This window comes from Chiloscyllium punctatum, chromosome 26, assembly GCF_047496795.1.
Source record: "Chiloscyllium punctatum isolate Juve2018m chromosome 26, sChiPun1.3, whole genome shotgun sequence".
In the NCBI taxonomy this organism is placed as follows: Eukaryota; Metazoa; Chordata; class Chondrichthyes; order Orectolobiformes; family Hemiscylliidae; genus Chiloscyllium; species Chiloscyllium punctatum.
Genome location: NC_092764.1, coordinates 71,214,904 through 71,237,083, shown reverse-complemented (window position 1 = coordinate 71,237,083; position 22,180 = coordinate 71,214,904). Strand labels below are relative to the sequence as shown.

Here is a 22,180-nt window from a genome sequence, read left to right as displayed (position 1 = left end):
AAAGTATCTGAAATCATTTTGAAAACACTCTTTATTGGGATTCTGGAAAATTATGGGTCTTTTTGTCACAATGACTTTTACTAAACTGAATGGCTTCTCATTTATAACTGTCAAATAGTCTATCTGTAATATCTATTTAGTGTAACACCTCAGCAATTTACATTTCCATATCTATCTTTGATAGAAACATTTGATTGGGCTGTTGTGAATGACAGAGTGCAGATGCCAATGATTAGCCTTAGTTTAACAAACCCACTGGTCCAAATTGAAATTGTTGATCCAAATTAAAGATGGTTAGACGCAGCCAATAAAACAGGCTATCTGGCAGTGTTCCGTGAACATTTTGCTTGTGTCAGATCAAGAATGTGCTTGACTTTTAGAATTTACATAACTGATTCAACAGCCGTTGAAGGATTTTTAAAGTACAATTTATGTAATTAATCTCTTTTTAGATTCAGTTTAGTAATTGATTTAATGATTTCCATTCAAACTGCACAAGATTAATTTAAAAAAAGCTAGAACTAAAGGCAAGTACAGGCACCAAGAGGGGGCTTTCATCAATCCTGTTGTTATCTCTACTGATTTGCCTCTATTTGAATAATCATCGATCCCAAGAAGGGGACCAGGCCTTGCATTGTGTTTAAAAAAAAATTCACTTTTCATATGTTGTCTGTAGGTTGACCCATGAATTTGAACTAAAAGATCTTTGTACTTATCACTCATCCATTGCTGAAGTCATATTCATCTTCATTGTAGAATCCCCACAGTGTGAAAGTGGGCTATATGCCACTGACACTCCAAAGAACGTCCTACCCTATCCCTATAAACCTGCATTTCCCATGGCTAAGCCACCAAGACACTATAGCCAGCACATCTGTGGGAGGAAACCAGAGCAAACAAACCCATGTGGACACTGGGAGAATGTGCAAATTCCACACAGACAGAAGCCAGAGTGTGGAATCAAACCTGGCACTGAGGCAGCAGTGAATAAAGGAAATTACAGCACAGGAACGGGCCCATTGGCCCTCCAAGTCTGCACCGATCCAGATCCTCTATCTAAACTTATTGTCTATTTTCTAAGGATCTATATCCCTCTGCTCTCTGTCCATTCATGTATTTGTCGCGATACATCTTAAATGATGTTATCATGCCTGACTCGATAACCACTGTGCCGCTCTGGTAAACCTACTTTATAGAATTCAAAAATAGCATTCCAGTGCACTTACTTTTGGCTTCTTTGTGTGACATTTGGGGTGACGGGCACAATCTCTAACCTGGCAAAACCGCAATAATGAGAAGGTGAATGTCACTGTCTCCAAGATATTAATTGTATAAAATCCGACTCCTTTTTGACTAAAAAAAGCCGAACTATTTGAACCTGAATTGTACGAATATCTATGGCGTCTGCTTTTCACAGTCCGGAATGGGCCCCCCTTCCATGTGGAATTGCAGAAATCCATCCAAACTTTAATAAATGCCATTTTTTCTGTTCTGTCTTATTGTGGATCCTAAAGCAACTTTCCAGGCTATGACTGAGCTCATCCCTTCTGTGCACATTGTGAGAAGTTACAGATGTGAATGTGGGTTGATAGCCAAGCCCCACAACTTGGATGTTGGAGAGCAAATTAACACAGCAAAGGGAGTAATGATGTGAGTCACAAGTGGAGCAACTTAAATTCTAGTTAGTGCAATTCATCCTGTGCTGTGGCACAAGACGGGTGTTGTTGGAATAGCTGACCTCCCAAATGCATTGAAAGAGACACCCAGGAATATGTTGAGCACTTCTCAGACCTGAGTGCTCTCGAAAAGCCACCATTCACAATGAGATCCAGCACCAGATCAACCTTTGACAAACTATAGGAACAAGTGTTTGACAACAAAGACATTATAAAAGAGCAGGCAGGTGGGATTACTTTAGTTTGGGGTTATGTTCAGCTAGGACTGGTTGGACAAAGGGTCTGTTTCTGTGCTCTATGACTATATATTGGCAGAGCGTTTAGGTTTACATAATAAAATAAAGCACACTCATCATTCCTTCAGGAAGGGAACATCGTACCTGACGCATGTATTTTGAATTCTTTACACAGTAGCAAGGGGGATCAGAGTCAAAAACTGTGGAGCTGGAAAGGCACGACAGGTCAGGCAGCATCCAAGGAGCAGGAGAGTCAATGTTTTGGGCATAACCCTTCCTCAAGAAGGGAGATCAGTAGTTGTAATGTATTTGGATTTCTAAGTGGCATTTATGAAGGTCCCGAACACAAGGCTACTTAGTTTGATAAGTGTCCATAGTATTGGGGGTAGTATATTAAAATGGATAGAGGAATGATTAAATAATAGACAATAAAGAGTTGGGATAAGTGGAGTATTTTTCAGAATGGCAGCATGTAACTCATGGTACGCCACAGGAATCTGTGCTCCATCCGCAATTATTTACAATATTTATTAATGACTTTGAGGGAAATGAATGTACTGTAGCAAGATTGGCAGGTGACACAAAAATAGGTAGGAGGGCAGGCAGTGAGAATGGCACAGAGTCCGTAGAGGGATATAGACTGGTTAAGTGAGTGGGCAAAAACTTGGTGCATGGAATATAGCATTGGAAGGTATAAAGTTGTACATTTGTCAGGAAGAATAGAGTAACTGAATATTATTTTAAGTGGAGAGATACTGCAGCATAGAGTGCTTTGAGAATCCTTGTATACAGTTCTCAAAAAAGGCTAGCATCCATGTTCAGCAGGTAATAGGGAATGAAAATTGTCTTGGACTCATTGGAGTTTAGAAGAATGAAAGACTATCTGAATGAGACAGGCAAGGTATTGAATGACTTAACAGAGTAGATATGGAAAGGTTATTTTCCCTTGTAGGAAGAGTCTATGATCAGATGGCATAATCTTATAATATGGGGTAATCCAATTCTCCTCCCAGAACGTAGTGAATCTGTGGAATACTTTTTCACAGGGGGCTGTGTAGCCCTTGTACTTAGATATAATCAAGGCTGAAAAACATGTTTTAATCAGTAAGGGATTCGAGAGTTATGGGGAAAAGGCAAGAAAGGACAAGAGAGTCAGCCATGCCAGCTGTGTGCCATGAGCCCTGATGAAGGGCATTGATCCAAAACGTCAATTCTCCTCCTCCTTGGATGCTGCTTGACCTGCTGTGCTTTTCCAGCACCACACCCTCGACTCTAACCCCCAGCATCTGCAGTCCTCACTTTTGCCTAGCATGGCTTTGTGTCCACCTGTTGTTGGTGACAGGTGAGGCCAGATTGCATGACCAGTTGCAATTTTAATCAAGGCATGGGTACAAGCGATGCTGGGATCATGGCAGAGATCTTCTGAGTGGTGAGTTATTATGTGAATGGCAGGTGGTTAAATGAAACTGGAATTAAGCAACAGGATGCCAGAGGGTACGGTAGGCAGAGAACGATGCGGTGAGAAATTTCACTAGGCCTCCACAAAAAGAACTCAAAACAACTTGCATGTAGCCAGAAAACAAAAGTTCAATCCGACAAGATACACAGGTTTGCCTGCATTCTTAGAAAGAAAAGAAATTGTATTTAACACAGGCTGAGTAAAATAATAAAAGCATTCCAACTTTCATGCATTCATATTCTTGAAGTTCACACACCTTCAAATAGATTGCAGAGCAGAAGATAAGCTAAAGGTAAGGCACGTTGTGCTCTGGAAGGTAAGCAGCTTCACTGGCTCCAGGTTGAACTGTTTTTCTTCTGGGTTTGATCAAGGCGTTTTAAAGGTGTAGATAGGCTTTATCTGTGTTTTTCATGACAGCAACTGCTGAATTCAAAACGTCTGTCTCCAAACTTTGGCTTGTTAAAGTCACCAGACAGAATTCATAAATTGCAAGCTTGATGAAGAGAAAGAGAGAGAGATCACATGGGGATCTTAACATAGAACAATACAGCACAGAACAGGCCCTTTGGCCCACGATGTTGTGCCGAACATTTGTCCTAGCTTAAGCACCTATCCATGTACCTATCCAATTGCCACTTAAAGGTTACCAATGATTCTGACTCTGCCGCACCCACAGGCAGCGCATTCCATACCCCCACCACTCTCTGGGTAAAGAACCTTCCCCTGACATCCCCCCTCCCCCACTCCATACCTTCCACCCTTCACCTTAAATTTATGTCCCCTTGTAATACTCCGTTGTACCTGGGGGAAAAGTTTCTGATTGTCTACTCTATCTATTCCCCTGATCATCTTATAAACCTCTATCAAGTCACCCCTCATCCTTCACCGTTCCAATGAGAAAAGGCCTAGCACTCTCAACCTATCCTCGTACGACCTATTCTCCATTCCAGGCAACATCCTGGTAAATCTCCTCTGCACTCTCTCCAAAGCTTCCACATCTTTCCTAAAGTGAGGTGACCAGAACTGCACACAGTACTCATGTTCCCCTGCCCTTACGGGATATATCCTAGGATTATGTGGGAAGCAAGAGAGGAAATTACAGAACCGTTGACAATGATCTTTTCGTCTTCACTGTCAATGGGGGTGGTGCCAGGGGACTGGAGAGTGGCGAATGTTGTGCCCCTGTTCAAAAAAGGGAATAGGGATAACCCTGGGAATTACAGGCCAGTTAGTCTTACTTCGGTGGTAGACAAAGTAATGGAAAGGGTACTGAGGGATAGGATTTATGAGTATCTGGAAAGACACTGCTTGATTAGGGACAGCCAGCACGGATTTGTGAGGGGTAGGTCTTGCCTTACAAGTCTTATTGAATTCTTCGAGGAGGTGACCAAGCATGTGGATGAGGGTAGAGCAGTGGATGTAGTGTGCATGGATTTTAGTAAGGCATTTGATAAGGTTCCCAATGGTAGGCTTATGCGGAAAGTCAGGAGGCATGGGATAGTGGGAAGTTTAGCCAGTTGGATAGAGAACTGGCTAACCGGTCGAAGTCAGAGATCATTGTCAATGGTTCTGTAATTTCCTCTTTTGCTTCCCACATAATCCTAGGATATATCCCGTAAGGGCCGGGGGACTTGTCTATCCTCAAGTTTTTCAAAAGGCCCAACACCATCTTCCTTCCTAACAAGTATCTCCTCTAGCTTACCAGTCCATTTCATACTCTCCTCTTCAACAATATGGTCCCTCTCATTTGTAAATACTGAAGAAAAGTACTCATTCAAGACCTCTCCTATCTCTTCCTATCTCAATACACAGTCTCCCACTCCTGTCCTTGATCGGACCTACCCTCGTTCTCGTCATTCTCATGTTTCTCACATCCGCATAAAAGGCCTTGGGGTTATCCTTGATCCTACCCGCCAAAGATTTTTCATGCCCTCTCTTAACTCTCCTAATCCCTTTCTTCAGCTCCCTCCTGGCTACCCTGTATCTCTCCAATGCTCTGTCTGAACCTTGTTTCCTCAACCTTACGTAAGCCTCCTTCCTCCTTGCAAAACATTCAACCTCCCTAGTCAACCAAGGTTCACTCACACAACCATCTCTTTCCTGCCTGACGGGTACATACATATCAAGGACACGTCGTATCTGTTCCTTGAAAAAGTTCTACATTTCAATGACATCCTTCCCTGACAGCCTATGCTCCCAATTTATGCTCCTCACATCCTGTCTTGCAGCATCGTATTTACCCTTCCCCCAATTGTAAAACCTGCCCTGTTGCACGCATCCATCTCTCTTCATAACCAAGGTGAAAGTCACAGAATTGTGGTCACCATCACCAAAATGCTCACCCACGAACAAGCCCATCACTTGTCCCGGTTCGTTACTGAGTACCAAATCCAATATGACCTCCCCTCTGGTCGGACAATCTACATACTGAGTTAGAAAAGCTTCCTGGACACACTGCACAAACACCGCCCCGTCCAATCAACTTGATCTAAAGAGCTTCCAAGCAATATTTGAGAAGTTGAAATCGCCCATGACTACTACCCTGTGGCTTCTGCACCTTTCCAAAATCTGTTTCCCAATCTGTTTCTCCACATCTCTGCTGCTATTGGGGGGGCCTATAGTAAACACCCAACAAGGTGACTGCTCCTTTCCTATTTCTGACTTCAGCCCATACTACCTCCAAAGGCAGATCCCCCTCGAACTGCCTTTCTGCAGCCATTATACCATTTCTAATTAGCAACGCCACCCCCCCTCCTTTTTTACCATTCCCCCCCCCCCCCCAATCTTACTGAAACATCTGTGACCAGGAACCTCCAACAACCATTCCTGTCCCTCTTCTATCCACGTTTTATTGATGCCCATGACATCGTAGTCCCAAGTACCGATCCACGCCTTATGTTCACCCACCTTATTTCTGATACTCCTTGCGTTGAAGTATACACACTTGAGCCCATCTCTGTGTCCGCAAGTATTCCCTATCAGTGCTACCTTCTCCACAGCCTCCCTACATTCTTGGACATCCTGAAAAACCGCTAACCTACTTGCTGGGCTACAAGTCCAGATCCCATCCCCCTGCCAAATTCGTTTAAACCCCCCAAAGGGTGCTAGCAAACCTACCTCTCAGGATATTGGTGCCCTTCTGGTTCTGGTGCAACCCGTCCTGCTTGTACAGATCCCGCCTTCCCCAGAATGCAGTCCAATTGTCCAAATACCTGAATCCCTCCCTCCTACACCATCCTTGCAGCCACGTGTTCAACTGCACTCTCTCCCTATTCCTTGCCTCACTGTCACGTGGCACCGGCAACAACCCAGAGATGACGACTCTGTCTGTCCTAGCTTTTAGCTTCCAGCCTAATTCCCTGAGCTCTTAAATGACCTCCCCACCCCTCTTCCTGCCTATGTCATTGGTGCCAATGTGCACCACGACTTCTGGCTGCACACCCACCCCCTTAAGGATTCTGAAGACACGGTCCGAGACGTCTCAGACCCTGGCACCCGGGAGGCAACAAACCATCCGAGAGTCTCGCCCATGTCTACAGAACTGTCTGTCTGTCCCTCTAACTATAGAGTCTCCTGTAACTAGCGCTCTCCTCCTCTTCCCCCTTTCCCTTCTGGGCCTCAGAGCTGAATCTCATGCCAGAGACCCGGTCACTGCAGCTTACCCCTGCTAGGCCGTCCCCCCCAACAGTATCCAAAGCGATATACTTATTGTTGAGGGGAACGACCACAGGGGATCCCTGCACTGCCTGCTTCCTCCCCTTCCCACCTCTAATTGTTACCCAGCTACCTCTGTTCTCTGGCGTAACTATGTCCCTGTAGCTTCTATCTATCACCCTCTCAGCCTCTCGAATAGTCCTCAGTTCATCCAACTCCAGCTCCAGTTCCCTAATGCGGTCTGTGAGGAGCTGCAGCTGGCTGCACTTCCTGCAGGTGAAGTCGGCAGGAGCGTCGGTGGTCACCCCTACCTCAAACATCCTGCAGGAGGATCATTCCACTGCCTGCGCTGCCATAACTCTACACTTAGTCTCCAAAACAAGAACGCTAAGTAGCTTACCTGTTCAGCCGACTGAGTCCTTTTTTTTTTAGGTTCTTACTGTCCCAGAAGCCTCTGTTGATGACTTCAGGGTTCCTAGTTGTAAAAAAAACAGACTGCAAAAAGAAAAACGTTAATTTAAACTGGTCTCCACTTACCTTCCGTCTCCCCTCTCTGTGCACCCGCTGTAGCACTAAGCCATCTTGCTTCTCATTTGCTTGTGATAGCCTCCAGAGAAATTAGGCGCATAAATACACAGCATTACCTGTGTTATCTCACTATCCAGTTACCAGGAATATGTTGTGGTGCTGTGGATTCTTGTTCGAGGCTTTGCTGTGGATTCCTGTTCGAGGCTTTCAGGATTTGATGGTATCTGGACAAATTCTTCAAAATGCGGAGTCCTATTGTCTGAGTGTTTATATGTAATAAGAACAAAAAATCTAGGAGCAGGAGTAGGCTGTCCGGCCCTTCGAGCCTGCTCTGCCATTCAATAAGATCATGGCTAATCTTTTCATGGATTCAACTCCACTTACCCGCGCTCTCACTGTATCCCTTAATGCCTTTATTTTTCAAAAATAAAATCTACTTTAGCTTTAAAAGCAATTTACTGAATAGCAACTACTTCCCTGGGCAAGGAATTCCATAGATTAACAACCCTCTTGTTTAAGAAGTTCCTTCTCAGTTCAGTTTTAAACCTGCTTCCTCTAATCTTGAGGCCATGCCCTCTTGTCCTAGTCTCACCTACCAGTGGAAACATCCTATCTATTTCTATTTTATCAATTCTCTTCATAACTTTATATGTTTCCATAAGATCGCCCCTCACTCTTCTGAATTCCAATTAATATAATCCCAATTTACTCAGTCTCTCCTCATAAACCAATCCCTTCAACTCCGGAATCGACCTAGTGAACGTTCTCTGCACTCCCTCCAGAGCTAATACATCCTTTCTTAAGTAACGAGACCAAATCTGCACGTAATACTCCAGTTGTGGCCTCTCCAGCATCTTGTACAGCTGTAGCATTACCTCTCTGCTTTTAAACTCAACCCCTTTAGCAATGAAGGACAAAATTCCATTTGCCTTCTTAATTACTTGTTATAGAACATAGAACATAGAACATAGAACAATACAGCGCAGTACAGGCCCTTCGGCCCTCGATGTTGCGCCGATCAAAGCCCACCTAACCTACACTAACCCACTATCCTCCATATACCTATCCAATGCCCGCTTAAATACCCATAAAGAGGGAGAGTCCACTACTGCTACTGGCAGGGCATTCCATGATCTTACGACTCGCTGAGTGAAGAACCTACCCCTAACATCAGTCCTATATCTACCCCCCCTTAATTTAAAGCTATGCCCCCTTGTAATAGCTGACTCCATACGCGGAAAAAGGTTCTCACTGTCAACCCTATCTAACCCCCTAATCATCTTGTACACCTCTATCAAATCACCCCTAAACCTTCTTTTCTCCAAAGAAAACAACCCCAAGTGCCTCAGCCTTTCCTCATAGGATCTTCCTACCATACCAGGCAACATCCTGGTAAACTTCCTCTGCACCCGTTCCAGTGCCTCCACATCCTTCCTATAGTATGGCGACCAAAACTGCACACAATATTCCAGAAGCGGCCGCACCAGAGTCTTATACAACTGCAGCATGACCTCAGGACTCCGGAACTCAATTCCTCTACCAATAAAAGCCAGTACGCCATATGCCTTCTTCACTGCACTATTTACCTGGGTGGCAACTTTCAGAGATCTGTGTACATGGACACCAAGATCCCTCTGCTCTTCCACACTACCAAGTAGTCTACCATTAGCCCAGTAATCCATCTTTTTATTACTCTTACCAAAGTGAATCACTTCACACTTAGCTACATTGAACTCCATTTGCCACCTTTCTGCCCAGCTCTGCAGCTTCTCTATATCCCGCTGTAACCTGCCATATCCTTCCTCACTGTCTACAACTCCTCCGACTTTCGTATCATCCGCAAACTTGCTCACCCAACCTTCTAACCCTTCCTCCAGGTCATTTATAAAAATGACAAACAGCAATGGTCCCAAAACAGATCCTTGCGGAACACCACTAGTGACGGCACTCCAAGATGAATCTTTGCCATCAACTACTACCCTCTGTCTTCTTCCAGAGAGCCAATTCCTAATCCAAACCTCCAACTCACCCTCAATGCCATATCTCTGTATTTTCTGCAGTAGCCTACCATGGGGGACCTTATCAAACGCCTTACTAAAATCCATATATACTACATCTACCGCTTTCCCCTCATCTACCTCCTTCGTCACCTTCTCAAAGAATTCAATAAGGTTTGTGAGGCACGACCTGCCCTTCACAAAACCATGCTGACTATCCTTGATCACATCATTCTTATCCAGATGTGCATAAATCCTATCCCTTATAATTCTCTCTAAGACTTTGCCCACAACGGAAGTGAGACTCACTGGCCTATAGTTACTAGGATTATCCCTACTCCCCTTCTTGAACAAGGGAACCACGTTTGCTAGCCTCCAGTCCTCTGGCACTACTCCTGTAGACAAAGAGGACACAAAAATCAAGGCCAATGGCTCTGCAATCTCCTCCCTTGCTTCCCAGAGAATCCTAGGATAAATGCAATCAGGCCCAGGGGACTTATCTATTTTCACCCTTGCCAGAATTTCCAACACCTCTTCTCTACATATCTCAAAGCCATCCATTCTACTTATTCGTGCCTCAGTATTCATATCGACAACAATGTCCTGTTCCTGAGTGAATACTGACGAAAAGTATTCATTCAGCGCCTCCCCAATCTCTTCAGCCTCCACACGCAACTTCCCATTACTATCCTTGATTGGACCTATTCCTTCCCTAGTCATTCTTTTATTCCTAACATACCTATAGAAAGCCTTAGGGTTTTCCCTAATCCTACCAACTAAGGACCTTTCATGTCCCCTCCTTGCTGCTCTTAGCTCTCTCTTCAGGTCCTTCCGGGCTACCTTATAACTCTACCTTATACCTGCAGACCAACTTTCTGTGATTCATGCACAAGGACACACCGGTTCCTCTGCATAGCAGCATGCTGTAACTTTTTACCATTCAAGTAATAATCTATTTTGCTCTTCCTTCTACCAAAATATATGACTTTACGTTTACTCACATTTGTATTCCAACTGCCAGACCTTTGCCCAATTGCTCAATGTGTTTGTCTTCCTCTGCAAAGTTTCACAGTCCTCTGCACACTTTACTCTGCCACTCATCTGACTGTCATTGGCAAATTTTGACACTGTACATGTCGTCCCCAACTCCAAAGCATCTATATAAATTGTAAATATTTGTGGTCCCAACACCTATCCCTGAGGCAGGGATCTGTGGTCTGTTTCTATCTGCTTTATACCCAAGATGCTTTGCTAATGAGAGAGATGATGACTTCATTCATACTCTTCTCAAGGCAGTTATGTCAGGTGAGGCTTTGCAATCAGGCGCTCTCTATTTCAATGGCTTTGGAATGTGGAAGGTGTAATGTTCAGCCAGCTTTGACTATGATTTCAGGTCATTGGAATGTGGTGTCTATATTCTTTTTAGAAATTCAAATACATCTCTCAGCTAGTACATTTTTATTCATGGCTTGAAAACACTGGCTTTCCTTAATTAGGAGAAAGTGAGGACTGCAGATGCTGGAGAGTCAGAGTCGAAAAGTGTGCCAGTGGAAAAATACAGCAGTCAATTAGACTACATTATCCAAAGTGACTATTAATTTTGTGCCAAGCTTTTTCAAGATTTTGACAAGCTTATCTATCATTGAGGTTAAATTAACTGGTCTTTATTTGAACACGTGTGACATTTGCAATTCTCCCCTTTTCCTGACATCCTGAATCTGAGAAAGACTGGAAAATGGTGGTCAATATCTCTACAGTTTCTACTCTCTCTTCTCTTGGTGTCCTTTTGGATGCATCTCATTCAGCCTTAGCTTTAAGTACAGAGAGATTATCCAATACACCTTCTAATCAATTTTAAACCCTTTAAGTATCAGAATTATCTACACTTTGACCATGATCTGCACAGTATCTACTTCCCTGGTAAATATGGATACAAAGTATTCTTTTTAATATCTCAGCAATGTCACCTGCATTATGTATAAATCTCCTTTGGGACCCTCGTTGACCTTGCTCTTTCCCCATTATATGCATCTTCCACCTTGAGACCCTCGAACCACACACCATTGCCCTGTGGCCGAACACCTCAACTCCCCTTCCCACTCTGCCAAAGACATGCAAGTCCTGGGCCACCTCCACCGCCAAATCCAAGCCACATGATGCCTGGAGGAGGAACACTACATCTTCCACCTTGGGACCCTCCAACCACACGGGATCAAACTGGATTTCACCAGTTTCCTCATCGTCCCTCCTCCCACCTTGTCCCAGATTCAACCCTGCAACGTGACACCACCCTCTTGAACTGTCCTACCTGTCTATCTTCTTTCCCACCAATCCATTCCACCGTCCGCTCTGACCTATCACTGTTACCCCCCCCCACCTTCATCTACATATTGCATTCCTAGCTATCTTCCACCCCCAGCCCCCATCCCTACCCACACACCGACCCCCCATTTTTTTTTTCTCAGCACCCTTGGCCATCCCCACAATCCTGACGAAGAGCTTATGCTCGAAACATTGACTCTCCTGCTCCTCGGATGCTGCCTGACTGGCTGTGCTTTTCCAGCACCACAATGTTTGACTCTGGCCTCCAACGTCTGCAGTCCTCACTTTCTCCTGTGCCTATGTATTCTTTTAGGTTCCTTTTTGTGTTAGCTGCCAATCTCTTGTTAGTCTCACTTGGCTTTATTAGTTTGCTTTCTTACATGGCGTTTTCTCTGAATCTTTGATATTCAGCGCAGTTTTGTTGTCTTCTCCACCTGAAAGCTGTCGTAAGCACACTTTTTTTTTCTTCTTAATCTTTAGTTATTTAGGTAGCTCCGAATTTGTTTGTCCTACCTTTTTTCCCTTTCTGGGAATATACCTTGTCAGTGCCCAACTGATCTCCATTTTAAAGACACATTGTTGAGATTTCATTTTACATGCCAAACTTCGATTCCAATTTATGTGATCCAGATCTATCCTTATCCCATTAGAGTTGGCTTTTCCTCAGATAGTTATTCTTAGTCTGAACATTCCTTGTTTTTTTTTCCATACCTACCTAAACCATACAATGGTTACTGTCCTCAAAATGTTCCCCGGTCTCTAGAGCCACATTTAGAAATGTCTGCTTGGTCAAAGCATTGAAAACATAATGTCAAACTGAGAACACCCTGTAAAACTCTCTTGCCCCTCTCTGTCCTTTAAAGTACGACTATCCCATCTAATTTTGGTTCATTAAAATCTCCCATTACTATGTGTAAGTTTGCCACCACTCTGTCCATAAGTCACCAAGTTGCAAGTAAATTACAATGTCAAGCAATGTAATTATACCTTTTCGCCCTTTTAGCTTGAGCGAAATAGATTCTGTGCCTGACCTGCTTGGGCCATCCAGTTTTTCCAGCAATGCAACGCTCTCCTTAATCAAAACAGCCATCCCTCCAACTTGCTATCCTTTCCTGCCAAGAGATTGAATGGCCTACTCCTGATCATGATTCATATCTTCTGATAACTCATCAATATCTCTTTGTGTTAAGTGAGTGGAAAAGATATGGCAAATAGAATGGAATGGGCGAAAATGTGATATTTGATCATTTTGGCAGGAGTAATTTTTTAAAAAAGCATATTATCTCAATGATTAAAGATTGCAGCGTGCAGGGATGTAGAGAGACCTGGGTGTCCTTATGCAAGAATCACAGGAGTGATTAGGAAAGTTAATAGAATATTATCATTCTTCACGAGTGAAATTATTGGTCCCCGTATTTAAAGAAGGGTATAAATGCTTTGCGCAATGACCCTAATTTAAACTTTATCGCTTCTCCCTTACTCTGAATCCATTGAATATTTTAAGATTTCATATTCTAGCCCTATCTCCTTGTCCCAGTATTTTGTGTACCTTTTGGTTTTGAGCGGTGAGAATTTATAGTTTGAATGAAACTCTCCAAAACATTTTGAGGTTTGTCCATTGCACACGTAAAGTAAATTTGTAGGAAGTCTTAATTACTGTCAAATAACGTCTTTGGCATTGAAAATTAACTTTTAAAGGAGGAGCCTCATTCTATCAACATTTAGTTATTGTTTTTGTTTGCTTTATAATATTAAACTATTAACATTTTAACTGTTATATCCTTTATCAGTGTGTCTCAATCCAAATTTTCAGTGCTTTGTTTACTTTCACTTTCCAGATCTGATTTGATATTGAATTTGATGTTCTAACGGAGACCTCCTGGTTCAGACTGTGCACTACTCCTTAATGATACTTCAGTGATTGATTAAGGTAACATTTAATTGTTTGGCATGTTTGCACAGATCCTAGACAACCTTCGAGGACCCTGCACATTTTTTAGATAGCTGGATGACAGCAGTCTGCCATTCCAAAGCCAATAGATAGTTAGTGCCATTCATTGGCTCCTCAGGACAAAGTTCAGTCCACTTTCTTGTAAATGCTCCAAATCTTTTTATGTTAATTATCTTACTTCAGTAGTGCAGCCAGCTTGATTGAAAAATTAAAATGATGGCAAAATGTATTTGTCTTCCTAACTTGCTGGTTGCGCATTTTTGATTTGTGTTGATTTGAACATCATAATTATTGGATTTCATTTTGGGATAATAGTTACAATTTATTTGAGTTTGAGCAAATCTTTGGGCCGCTGAGGTCTAACTGTGGGATGTGCGTTATGCTGGCATCACGCTTGATAAGCTAGAGAAATGTCTGTCTCCACTGTCTGTCCAACCTTTATGTTGTTGAAAGGTTCTCTGGTTAAAAGTGCTTCCTACTCTTTTCTGGTTTTCTCCTTCAACTCAACTTGTTATCTGGGCATGACATAACCAGAATCATTCTGTAACCTGTTCTTTCAGCATTACAGGCCTGTTCACAATATGTACAAATAGTACAGCTTGTGAGGGATGTTTTTGTACAAAGCAATGGTTCAGCTTTCAAATTGAGAGGTTCTGTATGCCCGTGGTAAAAAGGGACTAAAGTCTTTTTTTATATATATAGCAAGTGATGGCAGGGAAGTGAAGCTATCATTCTGAAGAGCGACATGATTGACATTGTTGGAGTTTTCCACTGCACCACAATAAATCCATTTATCCACAAAAATTCTTCAAGATAATTGGTATATTGGCTCAGTAGAGACTTTAATTGTAAAATTAAGGCAGAGGCCACTGTCTGTACTAAAGGAAATGAAGAGGAATACTTGAACCTTGAAGATTGTGATTATTAAGGAGCAGGGCAGTGGGCTTCGTTTTAGATTGATACAACAAAGGGCTATCACAAACTTGATGGTCTTCATTCTGTCCTGTGAATGTCAATCCAAAGGTTGATTACAATTGTGAATAGTGTGCTTGCACTTTTATCGGAAAGAGAGATAGGTGCTCCTTCACTTTTTATAACATTTTCAGACAATAGGAGTTAGTTCTTACTCTACTACACATCCTATAAATGGTTAAGCTCTGTTTTATTCCTTATGTTTAAAGTAGAGCACAAACTACTTCTTAATATATATCACAAAAGGAATATATTAGGAATAGAAGACCATCTCGTTAGAGTGATGAACAATGTTGTCCACTACAAAGAAGGAAAGTGAAGAAGGCTGTGTTGCCTGGCTGGTGCCAAGGCTCAGGATATCAGCTCAGAGCTGTAGAGGAACTTTCAATCGGCGGGAGAAATCTGATTATAATGGCCCATGTGGTACCAATGACATCCAGATAAAGGAGGAGGTTCTGCATACAAGGAGCCAGGCATAAAGTTAAGAAGCAAAGTCTCAAAGGTACTTAACTTTGAATAAATACCTGAGCCACATGAAAATTGTCATAGAGTAGAGAGGGAAGATGAATGCATGGCTCAAAGACTGGTGTGGTAGAGAGGGTTCTTGCTAAAGAGGCACTGGCACCATCACTGGAGAAGGTAGATGCTGTATCATTAGTATGGTCTACTGTATGGGGAATGACATAACTAGGAAATTGGAGAGGGTTTTACAGCAAAAGAAAAGGGGCATAGGAATTAAAATTGGGAAAGTATGGTAAATGAAATAGTGGAGGCAAGGTAATAGTAAAATAATCAGGAAGGGGTAGAGAGTACAAACCTAATAATAAATCAATAGATAAAGTAAAGGTTATAAAGACTGTGAAAGGACAAATTTCAAGGCTGTTCTGTTTTGAATATTTGAAAGAAAATTGATGAGCAGCGAGTGCAAATTTGAATAAACATGATCTGATGGGTCTTACGGACATTTGGGAGCAGGTTGACCTAGATTGGGACACGAATATTGAAAACTCTGACATTTTCCTGGGAAGGACAGGAAGCGAGAAAAAGATGGCGGCGTGGCTCTGTTAGTTCATGATTGTATCAGCACAATGGAGACATGTGACCGAAGTTCAGGAATCCAGGGTGGGGAAACCATTTGGGTTGAGATAATACATGACAAGGAAGAGTCACACTGTACATGCCTCTTAGCAGTAACCATATGGTAGCATGCAATATGAAAGAAGAAATAATGCGAGCTTGTCAGAAAAGTATGACAGTAATCTTGGGAGACCTATTCCACATAGCTGCTAGAAAAAAATCAGATGGGCAAAGGTAGTCCCAGCTGAGGCATTCATAGAATGTTTTTAGGATGATTTAGAACATCGAACATTACAGCGCAGCACAGGCCCTTCAACCCTCAATGTTGTGCCAACCTGAGAAAGCAATCTGAAGCCCATTTACCCTACACTATTCCATTTTCATCCATTTATCCACCCAATGACCATTTAACTGCCCTTAAAGTTGGCAAGTCTACTACTGTTGCAGGCAGGACATTTCACACCCCCTACTACTCTGAGTAAAGAAACTACCTCTGACATCTATATCTATCACCCATCAATTTAAAGCTATGTCCCCTCATGCTAGCCATCACCATCTGAGGAAAAAGGCTCTCGCTGTCCGCCCTATCTAACCTCTGATTATCTTATTTTTCAAGTCACCTCTCAACCTTCTTCTCTCGAACATAAACAGCCTCAAGTCCCTCAGCCTCTCCTCATAAGACCTTCTGTCCATTCCAAGCAACATCCTAGTAAATCTCCTCAATGATTTCCAAAGCTTCCACGTCCTTCCTATAATGCGGTGACCAGAACTGTACACAATACTCCAAATGTGGTCACACCAGAGTTTTGTACAGCTGCAGCATGACCTCCTGGCTCCGAAACTCAATCCCTGTACTAATAAAAGCTAACACACTGTATGCCTTCTTAACAATCCTATCAACTTGGGTGGCAACTTTCAGGGATTGATGTACATGGACACCAAGATTTCTCTGTTCATCTACACTACCAGTCTTGATGTTATGTCCTTTAGCTGTGCTGCTGCCAAGCTGCACCTGGTGGTGCACATTGAAATCCCCAAATATTTTGTGCCTTTACCAATCTCAGTGCATCCTCTAAGTGTTCTTCAACATGGAGGAGTATTGATTCATCAGCTGAGGAATGGTGATACATAGTGATCAACAAGAGGTTTCCTTGCCCATGTTTGACCAGGACATACCCCAGGATGGTGATGGTGGTGGCTAGGACTTTAGTTTATGTTTCCATGAGACTAAAACAGCAGTTGAGTGTCAATCACATTGTTGTAGCTCTGGAGTCACATGTAGGCCAAACCAGGTGAGGATGGCAGATTTCCTTCCCTACAGTATATGAATGGACTAGATGGATTTTTTTGACAATCTGCAATGGAATCACAGTCATCAGTAGATTCCTAGTTTTTACTTTGAATACAAGTTCTACCATTTGCCATGGTGGGATTGAAACCTGAGTCCCCAGAACATTTACTGAATTTCAAGATTAATAGTCTAGCAATAATACCACTATGGCATCACCTCATAATATAAAACCAAGAACTGTGGAAGTTAGAGTTCTGAAACAAACCCCAGTAGAGATTGCTGGAGAAACTCAGGAGGTCTGGCAGCGTCTGGGAAGGGGAAGAGGAAGCAGAGTTAACGTTTCAAGTCCGGCGATGGTTACGTCTCACAGATATAATCTTCAATTTCCTTTTCCAAAATTTATCAGAATTAAATCTGCAGGTTTTCCATGAGTTGCATTTCACTAGTATCTGTTGGATTTCCATGACATTGTAAATTGGCCGGCATTTCAAACAGACCATCGGGTGCACTTTAACAGACAGTTGTTATATACATGATATTGGAGATGATGAGTGTACCCTATCCTATTCTCGTGACGCTTGTGTATGAAAGAGTTCAGAAACTGATAAATTCATGTCAACCTTGGCTCATTTACAGGCACTTTGACCTCCTGAGTCACCGTGTTCCAGGTTCATGTGCTACACCAGGAGCAAAAATCAGTGCTGACAATCCAGCAGGCTGAGGTCATGCTGCACTGTCAGAACCACCATCTCTTTGATTTGACATTTAAACAAAGGCCCCATCTATCTTCTAGTGTAAGTGTAAAAGACTGTCTTTGTATTACTTCAAAGAAGAACAGGAGAGTTATCCTGTTCAAAAATAATTCCTCCACTCAAGAAAGCAATTTATCTGGCCATTATTGTATTGTTGTTTGTTGAAAGTTTGCTATGCATGTGTTGGCTGCCACATTTCCAGCAATATTGCAGTGACCACACTTCTTAAGACACTTCATTAACTATTAGGCACTTTCAGGTGTCTGTCTGGTGATGAATAGTGCAACAGAAGTACGATTCTTTCTTTTTGAATCAGTTTTGAAGTGAGATGAGCTATAAGTCAGATTTCAATACAATCATACATCTTGCATGTCATGTGAGTATTCGAATTATTGCTGACTGTGCCTTATGCCTATTGTAAAGGCATTGCAATAATAGAGACTAGCCGGTTTCCCCACTTTGAGCACATTGCAGTTAGTCATTTTGCAAATGTTCTTCTCTACTTATGTAAGTTTCTGTGATACATTTGTCAGTCACTCTGAGTTACCCTGCACAGGGACCATTCTTCACACATTAGTACAGATAATAGTTACATGTAGGACACACCATGCAAGGGAATAGAAGATGAGTTTTTAAGAAAGAAATAGCAACATTTATGGATGATGATTGAGCAAACCAGATCAGCAAAGGTTGTGTTGATAATGAGTTCAAAGAGTGCATTTGGGGACAATTCTTTTGCAGTAGCATGTTCTCAATCAATAATGAGACCTGAGACAGAATTAATTGATAGCTTCATGATAAAGGAACTTTTAGGTAACAGTAATCATAATGTGGTAGAACTTCACATTTAGTTTGAATGGGAGATGCTTATCTCTAAAACTAGTCTTTTAAATCTAAATATAAGGTAACTATAATGGTAAGAAGATAGAAGCTGACTAAAATGAACTGGAAAACTAGATTAAAAGGTAGAGATGCTGCAGTAGACTTTTAAGGAGACATTTAATAAGAAGAAAGATTTAAGAAAGATAAGGGGGCATTTATTTTTTGTGCAGAGAGTGGTTCGTGTCTGGAAGGAACTGCCAGAGTAAGTGGTGGATATAGGTACAGATACATCATTTATAAGATGTTTAGATATGTACATGCTTAAGAAATGTTTGGAGGGATAGGGGCCAAAAGCAGGTAGGAGGGATGAGTTTAGTTTGGGATTATAGTCAGTATGGACTTGTTGGACACAAAAGTTTGTTTCCATGTTGTATGATTCTATAACTCTTCCACAAAGATTTATCACGGTGAGAAAGACATTTTTAGAATGGTGCATAATCAGTGGCTGAAAATGCAAGTTAAGGATTGTGTCAAATTGAAAAAAACACAGTACAATTCTGCGAATAAAGAGACAAAGAACAAAGAAAAATTGCAGCACAGGAACAGGCCCTTCGGCCCTCCAAGCCTGCACCGACCCAGATCCTCTATCCAAACCTGTCACCTATTTTCAAAGGATCTGTATCCTTCTGCTTCCTGCCCATTCATGTATCTGTCTAGATACATCTTAAATGACGCTATCATGCCGGCCTCTACCACCTCCGCTGGCAACATGTTCCAGGCACCCATCACCCACTGCATTAAGAACTTTCCATGCATATCTCCCCTAAATTTCTCTGCTCTCACTTTGAACTTGTGACCCCTAGTAATTGAGCCCCCCCACTCTGGGGGAAAACGTTTCTTGCTATCCACCCTTCTATTCCTCTTATGATTTTTGTAGACCTCAATCAGGTCCCCCTCGACCTCCGTCTTTCTAATGAATAAAATCCTAATCTACTCAACCTCTCCTCATAGCTAGCGCCCTCCATACCAGGCAACATCCTGGTGAACCTCCTCTGCACCCTGTTCATTTGGTAATGTGGCGACCAGAACTGTACACAGTATTCCAAATGTCGCTGAACCAAAGTCTTATACAACTGTAACATACCCTGCCAACTCTTGTACCCAATACCCTGTCCAGTGAAGGGAAGCATGCCATATGCCACCTTGACCACACTATTGACCTGTGTTGTCACCTTTCAGGGTACAATGGACTTGAACACCCAGATCTCTCTGCATCAATATTCCCCAGGACTTTTCCATGACTGTATAGTTTGCTCTTGAATTGGAATTTCCAAAATGCATCACCTCTCATTTGCCCGGATTGAACACAATCTGCCATTTCTCTGTCCAACTCTCTAATCTGTCTATATTCTGCTGTATTCTCTGACAGTCCCCTTCACTATTTGCTACTCCACCAATCTTAGTGTCATCTGCAAACTTGCTGATCAGACCACCTATACCTTTCTCCAGATCCTTTATGTATATCACAAACAACAATGGTCCCAGCACAGATCCCTGTGGAACACCACTGGTCACAGTTCTCCATTTTGAGAAACTCCATTCCACTACTATTGTCTGTCTCCTGTTGCCCAGCCAGTTCTTTATCCACCTAGCTAGAACACTCTGGACCCCATGAGATTTCATTTTCTCCATCAGCCTATCATGGGGAACCTTATCAAATGCCTTACTGAAACTTGTGTATATGACATCTACCGTCCTTCCCTCGTCAATCAACTTTCTTCCTCAAAGAATTCTATTAAGTTGGTAAGACATGACCTTCCCTGCTCAAAATAATGTTGCCTGTCACTCATATTCCAATTTTCTTCCAAACGAGAATAGATTCTGTGCCTCAGTATCTTCTCCAGCAGCTTCCCTACCACTGACATCAGGCTCACCGGTCTATTATTACTGATTATTCCTAATACCCTTCTTAAACAAGGGGGCAACATTAGCAGTTCTCCAGTCCTCCGGGACCCCACCCATGTTCAAGGATGCTGCAAAGATATCTGTTAAGGCCCCAGCTATTTCCTCTCTCGCTTCCCTCAGTAACCTGGGATAGATCCCATCCGGACCTGGGGACTTGTCCACCTTAATGCCTTTTAGGATACCCAACATTTCCTCCCTCCTTATGCTGACTTGACCTAGAGTAATCAAACAGCTATCCCTAACTTCAACATCCATCATGTCCCTCTCCTCAGTGAACACCGATGCAAAGTACTCGTTAAGAATCTCACCCATTTTCTCTGACTCCACGCATAACTTTCCTCCTTTATCCTTGAGTGAGCCAACCCTTTCTTTAGTTATCCTGTTGCTCCTTCTGTATGAATAAAAGGCTTTGGGATTTTCCTTAACCTTGTTTGCTAAAGATATCACATGACCCCTTTTAGCCCTTTTAATTCCTCGTTTCAGATTGGTCCTATGTTCCCGATGTTCTTCCAAAGCTTCGTCTGTCTTCAGCCGAGTAAACTTTATGTGTGCTTTCTTTTTCCTCTTGGCTAGTCTCACAATTTCACCTGTCATCCATGGTTCCCTAACCTTGCCATTTCTATCCTTCATTTTCGCAGGAACATGTCTCTCTTGCACTCTAATCAACCTCTCTTTAAAAGCTTGTGGATGTGGATTTACTTTCAAACAGCTGCTCTCAATCTACATTCCCCAGCTCCTGCTGAAGTTTGGTATAGTTGGCCAACCTCCAATTTAGCACTTTTCCTTTAGCGCCTCTCTCATCTTTGTCCATGAGTATTCTAAAATTTAAGGAATTGTGATCACTATTCCTAAAGTAATCCCCTACTGAAATTTCAACCACCAGCCGAGCTAATTCTCCAATGCCAGGTCTAATATGGCCCCTTCCCCAGTTGGACTACTTACATACTGCTCTAGAAAACCTTCCTGGATGCTCCTTTCCAATTCTGCTCCATCTAGACTTCTAACACTAAGTGAATCCCAGTCAATGTTGGGAAAATTAAAATCCCCTATCAGCACCACCCTGTTGTTCCTACACCTTTCCATAATCTGTTTACCTATTTGTACCTCTATTTCATGCTCACTGTTGGGAGGCCTGTAGTACAGGCCCAACATTGTTATCACACCCTTCCCATCTCTGAGCTCTGCCCATACTGCCTTGCTGCTCAAATCCTCCGTGGTACCCTCCATCAGCACAGCTGTGATATCCTCTCTGACCAGTAATGCAACTCCACCACCCCTTTTACCTGCCTCTGTATCCCGCCTGAAGCATCGATATCCTGGAATATTTCATTTGCAATTATGCCCTTCACTCAACCAAGTCTCAGTAATAGCAATAACATGATACTCCCAGATACGAATCCAAACCCAAAGTTCATCTGCTTTGCCTACTACACTTAGAGTCATAGAGATGTACAGCATGGAAATAGACCCTTTGGTCC

The 22,180-nt window shown here is 42.6% G+C and overlaps 1 protein-coding gene across 5 annotated transcripts in view; it reads left to right on the top strand.

Annotated features, from left to right (window-relative positions):
- The window catches only part of st3gal2 (ST3 beta-galactoside alpha-2,3-sialyltransferase 2), a 325,477-nt gene that overhangs the window by 30,453 nt on the left and 272,844 nt on the right, over positions 1–22,180 (top strand). For 4 of the 5 annotated variants that reach the window (XM_072547615.1, XM_072547612.1, XM_072547611.1 and 1 more), the window contains exon 2: positions 13,711–13,802. The exons of the other annotated variant lie outside the window; for it this stretch is intronic. The gene's annotated coding sequence lies outside the window, so the exon portion shown is untranslated. The remainder of the gene's footprint in view (positions 1–13,710; positions 13,803–22,180) is intronic. 5 annotated transcript variants of the gene reach the window in all.